This window comes from Sciurus carolinensis, chromosome 3 (genome assembly GCF_902686445.1).
Source record: "Sciurus carolinensis chromosome 3, mSciCar1.2, whole genome shotgun sequence".
Classification (NCBI taxonomy): Eukaryota; Metazoa; Chordata; class Mammalia; order Rodentia; family Sciuridae; genus Sciurus; species Sciurus carolinensis.
Genome location: NC_062215.1, coordinates 114,451,074 through 114,464,839, shown reverse-complemented (window position 1 = coordinate 114,464,839; position 13,766 = coordinate 114,451,074).

The window sequence follows — 13,766 nt, the reverse complement described above, 5'->3', positions numbered from 1 at the left end:
AAAAAAATTCTTTAAAAATGAGAATTGGATATATTGAAATTAATAAGATCAATGGGTTGAAAATTGTAACCTCTGAAGAATGAAAACTGAGAAGGGGATAATACAGATCATTATTTTGTGATACCTTATGAAATTATCTATTTTTTTACTATGTATGAGAGAATCTTTTCATTGGATTGAAAAACTAGTTAAAGAGAAGAAATCTCCTTAAATATTTGTTCACTAAAATTCTAGGTTTTACATAGGGAAAAATCTTGACAAAATGTTTTTGTGCCCAAATAATACATAGCACATGTGAAAAACCAAAAACAAAAATGGAAAGACAATAAAAGGTCCTCAGTTAAATTTTGTTCTAATCTAACCAGTTTGTTCTACAGAATCACTGTGCCTTACACTGGCTAAGTTGTACTGACCCCATTGTACTGAGTCTGTTACCTAGAAGTCATATATTTGAATAATTAATCATTACTTACTGTAGTGATACATCATTGGCATAAGACAATGGTATATCCAGATAGCCAAAGTATTCCTAGGCAGACAGGCTCCTTGGCAAATTAATGCTGCACAAATGTAGACAGTAGGTCAAAATAGAATCATGAATATTTTTAGGGAAACTTATGGGTCTTAAGAATTGGATAGCAGGTGTTTTTGTTTCAATCTCAAGTAGCATTTTGTTAATGACATATCACATGATCAGATTTTTCTATCCATGGATTTATTGGCTGAAATAGTTACTAATATGACAAACATATTAGCCTATAATGAGGAATGCCAACATGGAGCACAGATGGTCTCCTCCAACAAGTGACAATTTGAAGCCTCAATTTATCATGAAACAAACAGAACTGTTTAGAACAACAATTTTCTAATCATGAAAGAAAGAAAATAGAAACACAGTAGCAATGAATAGCAATTATAGTTTTATATTTTAGATCACATTTGAGGAAACATGGGATAATGGAAATTTTTAGAAAAGACATTTTTAGGTTCCATATAGAGTATTTTAGTTCTTTGTTGAACTGAAACCTAAAGCAGTTGCCTTGGTTTGATTACATGTGCATTTTATTCTTACTATCTGCAGGGATTTATTGATGTATGTTTGTGTGTGTGTGTGTGTGTGTGTGTGTGTGATTGATGTAACGAAGCTAATTTCTGTACACTCTTCTAAGAAAATGCCAGCATGAAAGTTTGACAACTGTACCTGTGAGAAATAGCAAAAAGAGCTTTGTGTATACTGTGTCCTGTGAGGGTTGGTGGTTGTTGATAAAAATCAATTATATTCTTTACAAAAAAATCCAGGGGGTGGAAGATGGCAAATATAGTGTGTTAGTGACTTTACACAGGAATTAGCCATAGAGCAAGTAGCACTCAGTCAATGATATGGTTGTGGAACACAACCAAAAAGTAAAACAAAAGGCTCTCATTTACACATACATCAACCACTGTGTTTGTGATCAATACTGACTTAAACACAGCTGTGCCAAAACAGAGCCCCTTCCTAGGCCTTTTTTTATTCCCTTCTACTGCTTATATTAATTGTCTGAAATCTCTTCCATACAGCATGCAAATTTCTGTCTCAAAAGTACTTGTAAAAATAGGCTACAGGTATGGCAAGTTTTAGTGTCAAGAGGAAAATAATTCCAATTCTAGCAGAGAAAATCCTGTACAGTTCTTTGCTTTTGTATCTAAGATGTGGGTTCAGATCTCACTCTACCCCAGTAAAGGAATGAATTCAAAGGAGAATTCAACAAAGAAGAAAGTTTCAGTTCTCAAGCAGAGAAAACAAGCCCAGTTAAGTGGAAAAAATCCATGGTTTGATGTCATGTATGCGGATTATGCTGATAGCCTGCATGAGAAGCATTACAATTCTGTGTGAAGAAAGTGCAGTTCATCTGATTTAGTTGAATAATTATTATTTTATGAATACCTATATTGACCTAACTACCCATTTATTGATCTATTGATATAGATACAAATACAAGAGTTATCCTTTTGATTCTTTTTTTTTTTTTTTTTTTTTTTTGCGGTACTGGGGATTGAACTCAGGGCCTTGTGCTTGCGAGGCAAGCACTCTACCAGCTGAGCTATCTCCCCAGTCCTCTTTTGATTCTTAAAACAAAATAAAGTTAGTGCCTGATGTCAATTTTGAATATAGGGTAATGAGACAAAGAATTTGTGAAACCCTCGAAACTGGAAGGAGGAAAGAGAAGAGTGAGAGAAAGAAGGCTCTGGTGTGTCAAGTCTTGGGGAAGATACTGGCAGCAGGGAAGGAAGGAGAGTGGTGGATCATATATATTTCAGAAAGAGAAATGCATTTGGTAAATTTGTAATCATATGTATATGAAAGATAATTTTTCGTGGTTGAAAAAGACTTTTTTTTTTATTAATCCCATACCTAATGATCAGTTCTGCTTTATTTCCCTGGGCATTGCAGTTTCTAGAATTTTTTTATGTCATAGCATATTAGAATAATTCAAAGGAGATTCTTTGTTGTTAGTGTTGCTCTTTGCTTTTATGACCTCTGCTGCTTATGATTTGCCTTGTTTTATAAAATTCTAAATTTTAGGATATATGTTAAAATATTTTTATAAAAGATATATTTTTTTTCAAACTACAAATTCCCCAATGATTGTTTTTATACATTTTCTGATGCTGCTATAATGACCTCAGTTATATTTGGCAAGTTAATGGCAGTTTAAATGAGCGGCTATTTTTCTATCACTAAATTACAAATGAGGTAAAACAAACTGAAAGTACTTAATTTGTTCCATTTTTATATTGTTATGTAACCATTAGATCATTCAACTATCAAGATAATAAAATTTTCATCATCCCTAAAATCTTGTGCTACATTCTGATCCATCCCACCCATCTCCCCATCCCCAAACAACAATTTGTTATCTATTACAACTGAGTTCACATTTTATAGAATTTTATATTGATACAATACACTATTTTTGGAGGGAGGAGTGAAAGGTCTGACTTCTTTTCTTCAAATCAGTGAGTTTGGGATTCATTTACTTGGTTGCATATAATATCAATTTATTAATTAAAAAGAGTATCCAAAATACTCTTATTGAAGTCATAAAAGACTTCTGCATTGCTAAATTTATTGGTTTTCAGGTTTTGTCCTCATTGACTTATATGTTCTTTATTGGTTCTTTGTAATTATACATGACAGTAGAATCCATTATAATAATATTATATGAGCATGGAATATATCTTATTCTAATTAGGAACACATTCTTGTGGGTGTACATGATAGTGGTATTTAAATGTTTTTTGTTGTACATCTCTTTTGATTTTTTACAGGTATCATTCCCAAGTAAATCTTTAACTCCCTCATTAAATATAGGATTGCCCTTGGACTTTCCCTTGAACTTCTTATTTTTATCATGTATTTTCCTTTTCCAAGTGAGTGCACTCAGTCCAAAGGCTTTAAATACCATGAACATGTAGATTACTTCCAAATAATCATCTTGTTCTGAACCACTTCCTGAACTTCATACTCCTATTCAGTTTCCTCCTACTATTAGGTACTTAATTAAAAATAAATCTCACTCATCTACTATTTCCCTCATAGCTCACTTTCAAGTGATTGCATCCAGTCTTGTGAAGGCAGCAAAAAGTGTTAGAAAAAGAAGTAAAGAATATGACAAATGAAAAACAAATAGCGAGATTATGTTTTAATTCTAACCTTATTAATTACACTAAATACAAGTAGTCTAAATATAGAATTAAAATACTAAGAGTCACTTATATGAAGAATCTAAACATTTTGAACTCATTTAAGTAGAGAGTAGAATGGTGGATACCAAGTTGTGAGCTGGTAGTTTGTAGGAATATTGACCAAACAATGTGAACTTTCAGTCCAGAGGAATAATTTCAAGAGATCTGTCATGTAAAATGTGAACTACAGTTACAACAATGTCTTGTATTCTTGAAAATTGCTTAGAGACTAGATTTTAAGTGTTCTAACATAGAGAAGTATGTGAGGTGATACATATATTAATTAGTCTGGTTCAGTCATTCCATGATATCTGTGCATATATTTCAAAACATGCTATACATGATAAATATGCACAATAAATTTGTCCATTAGAAAAAGATAAATTGAGCAAGGTCACTAAAACTACATACTGCCTCCAAAAACTGGATCTTACATATAAATATGCAAATAAACTAAAATAAAAGAATCTAAAAAGATATACTTTGTAAATATTGAACAAAAGAAGTCAGAGTGGCTATATTAATATGAACCTTGATTTCAGAGCCAAAATGTCACCAAGGATGAAAAGACATTTCATAATGATAAAAGAATCAGTTTGTCAAGAAGACACAATAATTTAACACACATCCACAAAATAGAAAAATCATAAAATATGTTAAGCAAAAACTGATAGAACTACTTGGAGATCTGGCTTTTAGTAACTAGTGGAAGATGTAGAGAAAAACTCAGTAAAGGAGTCAGGATTTTCACAATTTCATCAACCACCAAGAAGTAATCTATAATTGTAAACACTCAATTCAAGAACAGAAAAATACACTTTCATTTTAATAGTATGTAGGACATTTGAAAAGATTGACCATATTCTGAGCCATAAAGCATGTCTCAATCAACATGCAAAAATTTAAGTGAGAATATGTATTTTCTGATACAATGGAAGTAATTTGGAAATCAATAACAGAAATGCATGTGGGAAATAACCAGATACTTGGAAGCTAAAGAACATAATTCTAAATAACCCATGCATCAAAGAAGAAATTAAAGGGGAAACTGGAAAGAATTTTGAACTAAATGAAATAAAAACATCAAAATTTTGGGAATGGTACTAAAATAGTACTTATATTTTTGGGCACTAAATGCCTATAACAAAAGTCAGGTATTAATTACTATAACTTCAATTTTAAGTAAATAGAAAAAGAAGAGAAATTAACTGAAATAAGTGGATGAACAAAATCACAAATATCAGTGTAGAAATCAATACAATAGAAAACACAAAACAATGGAGAAAAACAATAAAAGCAAAACCTTGTTCTTTGATAAGATCAACAAACTTCTAAACCTCTGAATTCATAGAATGAACTACAAAAAAGAGAGAAAATGGAAAAAATCCTTGAATGAAACAGATAAAGCTTACCTAAGAAGAAATAAATAGCATAAATAGGACTGTATTTATTAAAGAATTTGTAGTTTTGTCTAAATATAGTCTCATGAATAAAAATACAAGAGCAAATGATTTTTCCTCATCAGAAATGAAGGTGTTGGCATTTTAATCTTAAACATCCCAAACTATGAATCTATGAGAAATAAATATCTTATTTAAGCCATTCAGCCTGTGGTATTTCACTTTATTTCCACAAACTTACCAATACAATCCTTTATTATAATTTTTTTCCTCTAGAGAGAGAATTTGTATTCTTGCTTTGATTCTTGGATATGTTATGGTTTACAGTGCTTTTATGAATAGCATGCTGTTTTTAAATCATATTTTATGGAGTGATGACTTAAATAATGCTTTAAATTTTTAAGTTGATTTTTTTCAGTTGGTAATTTTGCTGAGCTTTCTATAACTATTAACTTTTCTTTTTCTAGTTGTAGATGGACAAAATACCTTTATTTTATTTATTTATTTTTATATGGTGCTAAGGATTGAACTCAGTGTCTCACACATAGAAGACAAGTACTGTACCACCCAGCTACAACCCCAGCCCCAACTATTACTTTTTCTAATGGTAGATGTTCATTTCTTGAGAGTTCATATATTTCCTCCCAATCCTGCATCCTGTTACTTTTCATTTTGTTTTCATATTGGCCAATACTACCAGAGTATTTTAATCATTAAAAAATAATGTACATAAAGACAATAGAATCTTTGTTTCATTTCTGACCCATTCAATCCACCCCCTTTTCTAGTTTCCTCATGAAAAGTTCTCCATTGATGTTGATTTTTGTATATCGTGTTTTTTTAGGTAGCCTTAAAGTTGTCCCAATATTCCCTGCCTTCCGATATGTATGCCCCTTGGGTTTGCCACTTATCTTGAGTAGGAGCAAACTTACTCATTCACTTTTGATAGATAGAATATAGCAAAAGAAACTAGATAACACTTTCAAGAGTCAGCTCTGCAGAGAGATCCACATAAGTGAGCTTAGAAGTGGGTCTTCTACGATCAGTCAAAATTAAGTGAATAGGCTTGAAAGGAATTTTCTTAGGCCTGCCAGCAACCATGTGAGTGAAGTTTGAAGCACAACCCCATTGGAACCTTGAAATGGCTAGAACTCTGGGTGACATCTTGATATCAGCTTTGTGAGAGACTAGGGGCAGAAACACCCAGCTAATCTGCATTGAAATTTTTGATTCATAGAAACTATGATAATAAATATTAGTTGTTATAAGCTGCCAAGTTTTCAGGTAATGTATTTATCCAGTCTTTAAGAAAATCTCCTGCTTTGTTAATTTGTTAAGCATTTCTAAAATCATCACTTAAAAAAGTCATGTTTTCTTTTTCTTAATAACGGTAAAATTCACTGACATATTTTGGATATTGAAACATTCTTGCATTTCTGGAATATACTCTGCTTGATTCTGACATATTTTCTTGGGTTTTTTGTTAGTTGATACTTTTCCCAGAAGTTTCACTTGCATATTTATAAGAGAATAATGTCATGATTTTGCTTGTTTGTACTGTCTTAGCCTTACATATGCTTTATAAATGAGCTGGTTTCTTTTTTGCCCTTTTTTTCATTTTCTTAAATGAAATGAAAGAATGAAATCCATGATACGAAAATTTGTTATACAAGTTTTGTAGAATGACATATAAAACCTTCTGGACCTAGATTTTTGGAAAAAGGTAGTTACTGACTGACATTCAATTTTCTGTAACATATAGTGAACTATTCAGTGCTTTATTTTTATCTTTTCTCAATTTTGGCATTTTACGTTTTTCTAAGAGAAACTGATCCATTTCATATAGGTTCACATTTTTTAAAAAATGTAATGGTCTTAACACTTCAGTTCTTTAAAACCTCTTTTTTTGTCTTAATTCCCCTTTCTGTTCTGCATTATTTTAACTTACATCTTTCATCTTTTTTCTTGATTTACCTTTCCAAATTTTCTAGCTAATCTTTTTAAATAATAGTTCTTTTTTTACCTTAATCTCACTTTTATTTTTTCCTTGTTTTTATTTATATCATTTGTCTTTTTAGACATTGTTATTGTACAACTTCTTTCTTTCTCTTTATTTAGTAGTCCTTATTATTTGATATACATATTTTAACCATAAATTTCCTTCAACTACTGCTTTAACATTCTTGCATATTTGTATATGCATAGTTCTCATTGTCATTATGTTTCATTGCCACCAATATTTTCTGATTATTCTCACAATTTTATTTTAAACCCAGGGGAAAATTAATGGTATGCAGTCTGATTTCTATTTATATGAGAAATTAAAAGTATATTTCTTTTCTTAATATAAAATTGAGTTGCATCGTGAACAGAGAACAGAGAACTGCATCATTTTACTCTTTGGAATTTATGCTATCTTCAAGATTAAACCCATGACCTGTTTTTCAAAATATTCTCTCTATGTTCAAAAACTCTGTTTTTTTGTCTGTAACTGTAGACATCTATATATCATCTGTCATCTCAAACATTAATTTTTTTCACACCTTTAATGTTTTTGCATACAGCTTTGTCTGTTTTTTCCTCTGTAGTGCTAGAAATGTTTTAAAAATTCCAACTATAGTAGTTTTTAGAGTTCTTTTAATTGCTTGATACATTATATAGACATATATCCAACTTTATATATGTTAATATGTTAATAATGCTATATGTTCCTTATGTTCTTCCTTGTATCAGACACAGTATCTGTTTTTCCTTTATCTTATAATGTTTTACTTTAAATTGGATTCCATCAGATTTTAGAAGAGTCATCTACATTTTTTTGTTCACATTTGTCTGGGACATTTTCTCCACCCATATTATATTTAAACTTTAAATATAAACTTTATTTAAATATAACAATTTATTGAAACTTGGACTTAGAGTATGTCTTTTTGTATATTTAGACCTTTTTTTTTTTTTTTTTTTTTTTTTTTTTTTGCGGTGCTGGGGATTGAACCCAGGGCCTTGTGCTTGCGAGGCAAACACTCTACCAACAGAGCTATCTCCCCAGCCCTTGTGTTCAGAGCTTTCATATTACCAAAACCTTCTTAATGAGCTCATGCATGTTCTTATAAAAATAACATGAACATTTTCTGCAAAAGATACATCTAGTCAACTGAGATGTTAGTAGGTGAAAGCAGTTTATTTAGAACTAAAAGAACCGTAACATTACAGAGCTAGCAAATGGTCTTGGTTTGTAGCTTCATAAAGTGAATTATTCAAAGAATGTCCCAAGATTGACTCACTATGGAGGCTAAACTTCAATATGGTATAAATCCCAGGTTTGTGAAGAGATGGGTAAAAAAATGAATAAAACTTGGAGATCCCAGAGTCACCTGCTTAGCAATGCTAGTACAACTGCAGAAAATATGGGTTCTTTTAAAAACTCCCACGCGAGCTGTACCACAGAGCCTACCAGCTGGCAGTTTTCTTGGCATAGAACTGTGGTTCAGTGATCGTTGCACTGAGGCAGGGCAGGAAAAGAAAGATCGAATGGGATAAAATAGTAATTACGTTTGTGCGATTTGCTAGGTGATTGGGTTCTTTAAATGAGGAAGTAACTATTTAGAAAGACATAGAAAAAAACTTGAATAGAGTGTGAAAACAATATTTGGTAGTATTTTTTTTCTTCTCAGGATTGACTCTAATTGTAATTTTAATAAGTATGTATTAAAGGAGTAAACGATTTATATTCCGGTATGAACTCTAATAGATATCTCTACATGTAAATTATCATAGTTTTATTCCCATTTTTATTTCTTTGTTGGAACACTGTTTAGATGTATTTTGATGATTTTTAGCGTACGATGTGTGATTTTGAAAATACATATTTGAATGCAGCTTCTCCCTTGTGAATCGATAGTAATAAGTTAAATCAGAAAATACTGTTTCTCTTTAAAGCTTGGCCGTTCTAGGGCAAGTTACAAGCTCTTATCTCAATGTTTTACTTTCGAGTTGTCTAAGCAAATTGGAAATAGTGCATTGAAGGCACTTTCACATGTGATATCTGTTAAATGTCATTTACAATTTATGTAGTCTTACACAGAATTTTCCTTTCTATCTTTGGAGACTGATAAATAAAATTTGTTCCCTGCTTCTTTTTTTTTTTTTTTTTTTCTTATTTGGCCAAGGGAATGTTTAAATATATCTCTTGGTGTTATAGATAGCCAAACCTATTATTTTAATATTTTATTCATCAATTCCATTGTATGTACAAATTTGCTATGAGTTTCCATCTTTGTGATTACATTTAGTTTGGCAGTGAGAAGATATGTTTATATTTAATCCAAGTAATTTCTTTTTAAAATAACATGTCTCTTAACCCCCACACCTGAAGGTAAGTGGTAAATTGTACAATCATACTTTTTCATCTATGTGAGAGGTATTTACATTAAATATGCATGTCATATATAATATATGCATAGCTGAGAGCAAGAACTGCCACAGTGTCAGAGAAGAATCATTTAAAGACTTAACTCCTCACAACATCTAAAACACTATAAAGAATTAATTAATCTTAAAGCAAAGCAACACAAATATGCAACTGGGGAAGTTTATTTTTAAAGGCATAGTTTTATACAGGTTGATAGCTAGAGAGAGGTACAGGTATAAACATAGATAAAATTTTCATTTTGCACATCTTTCTCAAAATAAGCACATAATGTGTAAAAGGAAAAGGAAACTAAATACATATATGTATACTTGTAATTTTTATGCTATTGCAATTGAATACATTAATTTCATTGTTTTAATTTTCTCATACCCTTGTCAATTGTGTCAACACTTTGACTCAGTATGGGTCAGTCTCAATGTGATAAGATTGGGGATAAAAAGACTTTTTAAAAATGGAGGAATTGCTCTGATCTGAGGTCCAGCTAATAAACTAGGAGAAATCAGAGGAAGCAAGAGGATTGAAGATTTGAGTACATTTAATAAGAATGACCTCTCTTATTTGTAAAGCTCTTAATGGATTTCACCCTCATTAGTAACCACTAATATTGTAGATCTCAGAAAGAGCATTTTCAGTGGTAGAATCCTGGTTAACAGGAATTAAAAGATGAACGAATGGGTAAAAAACAAAAGCAAAGAGAACAATTCTTCTTTTGAGAAGTTTGAAATTAAAGGAATAATAAGGAGCAAAGAGGATTAGAGGACCAATAGAGGTATTTTTCTACATCATATTTAGTTTCATTGAAACATGTTTATAGGTAGAGGAGAAAAGTATGAATGAAAAATTAAAGGCATAAAAGACATCAGAGCTAACTAATATGATATAAATCTGGAAGATAAAAAGATTGCCCTAATAGAGAAAGCGTGAAACAAGAAAAAGACAAAAATGAATATAGAGAAATAGTTTCTGATAGCAATAGAAACATTGAAGATGTCTATCTTGTAAGATTCTGTAATTAAGAAGCAAAACATAGAATGTTGGAACAATTTGAGAGCCTGAAAAGAGAGGATAAGTTGGTAACTGAGGTAGAAAATAGCATAAAAATTAAATATGGGTTGCTGAAATATGTACCATAATGATATTAGAGTAAGTGGACACCATTTAGCGAATTCTACATCAATACCTGGCAGAGAGGGAACAGAGCATGTGGTAACTTTTCCCTAGGGTTGGAGAAAATATGAATGACGGAGATTTTGGAAAGTGGGAAGTGAAAATAAAATATTAAAATTTCTATTTATTTTGATCCCTGAGATGTTTTGAAAATTCTGAAATGAGCTACATTTATCAAAACAAGAGAAAGTTTCTAGAATTGGGCAAAATTCTAGGTTGAATTTGGTTCAGAATGTCCTCATTCCACCACTTGTGTATATTAGATTTATATCCAGAAGAAAGGAAATGGCATACAGAAACAACCTGATTGGTTGTCGTTGACATTTACCTTATATGGGTATGATGTGATAATGCATTTGCCTGTGATTGCCTGAAGTTGATTGACTGAGACCCAGATGGTTACAAGAGTACACTTTTAGGCTAGTTTACAGGTTGTTTTCACATCAAACTAGGGTACAATTCTCTATGTACAGTGTTCACCCTGGGCCAAATTTTATCACCCATATACAGAAACAGACATAGGCAAAACTTACCAATGTAACTGATATAAGGGTTAAAGTTTTTAAGAATTAACCATTGCAGCTTGGCCACCCAGAGAAGGCATTGGCTTCCTACAGTTTTCCATTGAAACCAGTTATGGTCCAATGCTTAAGGCAACTCATTCTGAACAAAGAGGACGCTTGTATCCTAGCCCCACATTGTTCTGGGGAAGAGGAAGGCTGACACTTAATCAGTCATGAAAGCAGATATGGTGTGCTTTCTACAGAGTAAAGTTTTTTTGGGGATTGAACTCCATTGCTCTACCAGAGAAAGGACTGGTATTTCCTCACTTGGCAAGGCCAACACGCTGTTTCCCATAAAACACAACTTCAAATGCATGCTTGATTGATTGTGGTCCCATGATCATGTAGAAGAGAGGCTGTTGGGAATGGGAGAAAATCTTTACCACAAACACTTCAGATAGAGCACTAATCTCCAAGATATATAAAGAACTCAAAAAACTTAACACCAAAAAAATAAATAACCCAATCAATAAATGGGCTAAGGAACTGAACAGACACTTCACAGAATAAAGAAATACAAATATAACCAACAAGCATGAAAAAATGATCATAATCTTTAGCAATTATAGAAATGCAAATCAAAACTTCTCTAAGATTTCATCTCACTCCAGTCAGAATGGCAATTATCAAGAATACAAGCAATTATAATAAGTGTTGGCAAGGGTGTGAGGGAAAATGTACACTCATACATTGCTGTGGGACTGCAGCTTGGTACAACCACTGTGGAAAGCAGCATGGAAATTCCTCAGAAAACTTGGAATGGAACCACCATTTGACCCATGGATCCCACTCCCACTTATACCCAAAGGACTTAAAATCAGCATACTACAGTAATGCAGCCACATCAATGTTTACAGAAGCTCAATTCACAATAGCTTAACTATGGAACCAACCTAGTTGCCCTTCAGCAGATGAATGGATAAAGAAAACATGGAACGTATGCAAAATGGAATATTACTAAGTCTTAAGGTAGAATGAAATTATGGCATTTGCAGGTAAATGGATGGGACTAGAGAATAATATGTTAAGTTAAATAAGCCAATCCCCAAAACCAAAGGCCTAATGTTTTCTCTGACAGTGGATGCTGATCCATAGTGGTGGGAGTAGGGAAGAATGAAGGAACTTTGGATTATGCAGAGGGGAGTGAAGGGAGGGGTGGGGCAGTGGGAATGGGAAGGACAGTAGAATGAGACAGACATTACCTGATGTACATGTGTGATTACAGGACCAGTGTTACTCTGCATCATGTACAGTCAGAGGAATGAGAGTACATTTGTGTACAATGTGTACAATGTGTTAAAATGCATTCTCCTGTCATGCATAACCAATTTGAACATATTAAAAAATTTAAAAAATAAAAGAAGAGAGGTTGTTAGAAAGGGTTAAATTAGAGTCAGTATCTAGCCCAATATATTGTAATCTGTTTTTACACGTGAAGAGTGGAACTTCCCAGATCTTACAGTTAAAATTCATAGCCCACGGGATATGAACGTCACCAGGAGGATTGAAATCTGCTCCTGACAGATTTCTGTGCTGTACCACAGTGGGTGATGGGGCAACTGGCTAGAGTTTGCCCCACTGAATGCTGTTTTATCATTCTGGTGTACGTGCCTCTGCTGATTGGGCACTTTCTGACAATCCAAAAAGTCTGGACATATCTTCTCTAATATGATTAAAAAAAAAAACACATATCAATGGGGTAGAGATAGGCAGATAAATGAGGGATGATGGAAATTAATAATTTTTAGAGTAGGCAGATATTCATGGACTGGGGACAATGCAAAACCAGTGGCGATAAAGTGGTGAGAGAGGCAAGAGGACAGGGGTTTTGATCAGAGAAAATCACATGCAGCACTAGGGCACTATATCAAGGTTCAAACCAAGGAGCTGGGAGAAGTAATGAAAAGGTAGCATGTTGTACATTTGTTTTTTTTTTAAAATCTGTACCCCTTATTGGTTTAAAGTCTGCTAAGAACTTACCTTTGGCAAAGTTGTTCCTGGTGTATATTTCTTCTGGATAATTGTGAGTACATTGTTTCTGGGCTCCGTTGTTGATAGTATTTAAGTGAAGAGGAAGAAGAGTTGATTAAGAAAATTTAACTCTTCAATTTATTGACTACAAAACAAAAACAACAACAACAAAAAAAACTACCACACTGTCTCCTAGATTAAGGATATTACAGGCCATCTGGTGGACATTCAAAACATTTTGGCTATTACAACATTGAGTTTGATTTATTTACTGGATTGATAGAGGATGTTCAGTGAAGTTCATCAAGGCTCTGTAAATTAAACTTGAAACATAAACATTAGATATAATTGCACTACTAGTAGAAAATTACCTTGAGCATTTAAGTTTTTTAGTAACATTGATTTTAATTTTGAGAGCTATCATGAGGAAAAGTAAATAATTTCACAGGTTTATTCTATGAAACTTGCTCTTAGGGAAGTAGAAAATGTTGACAGGGTACACAG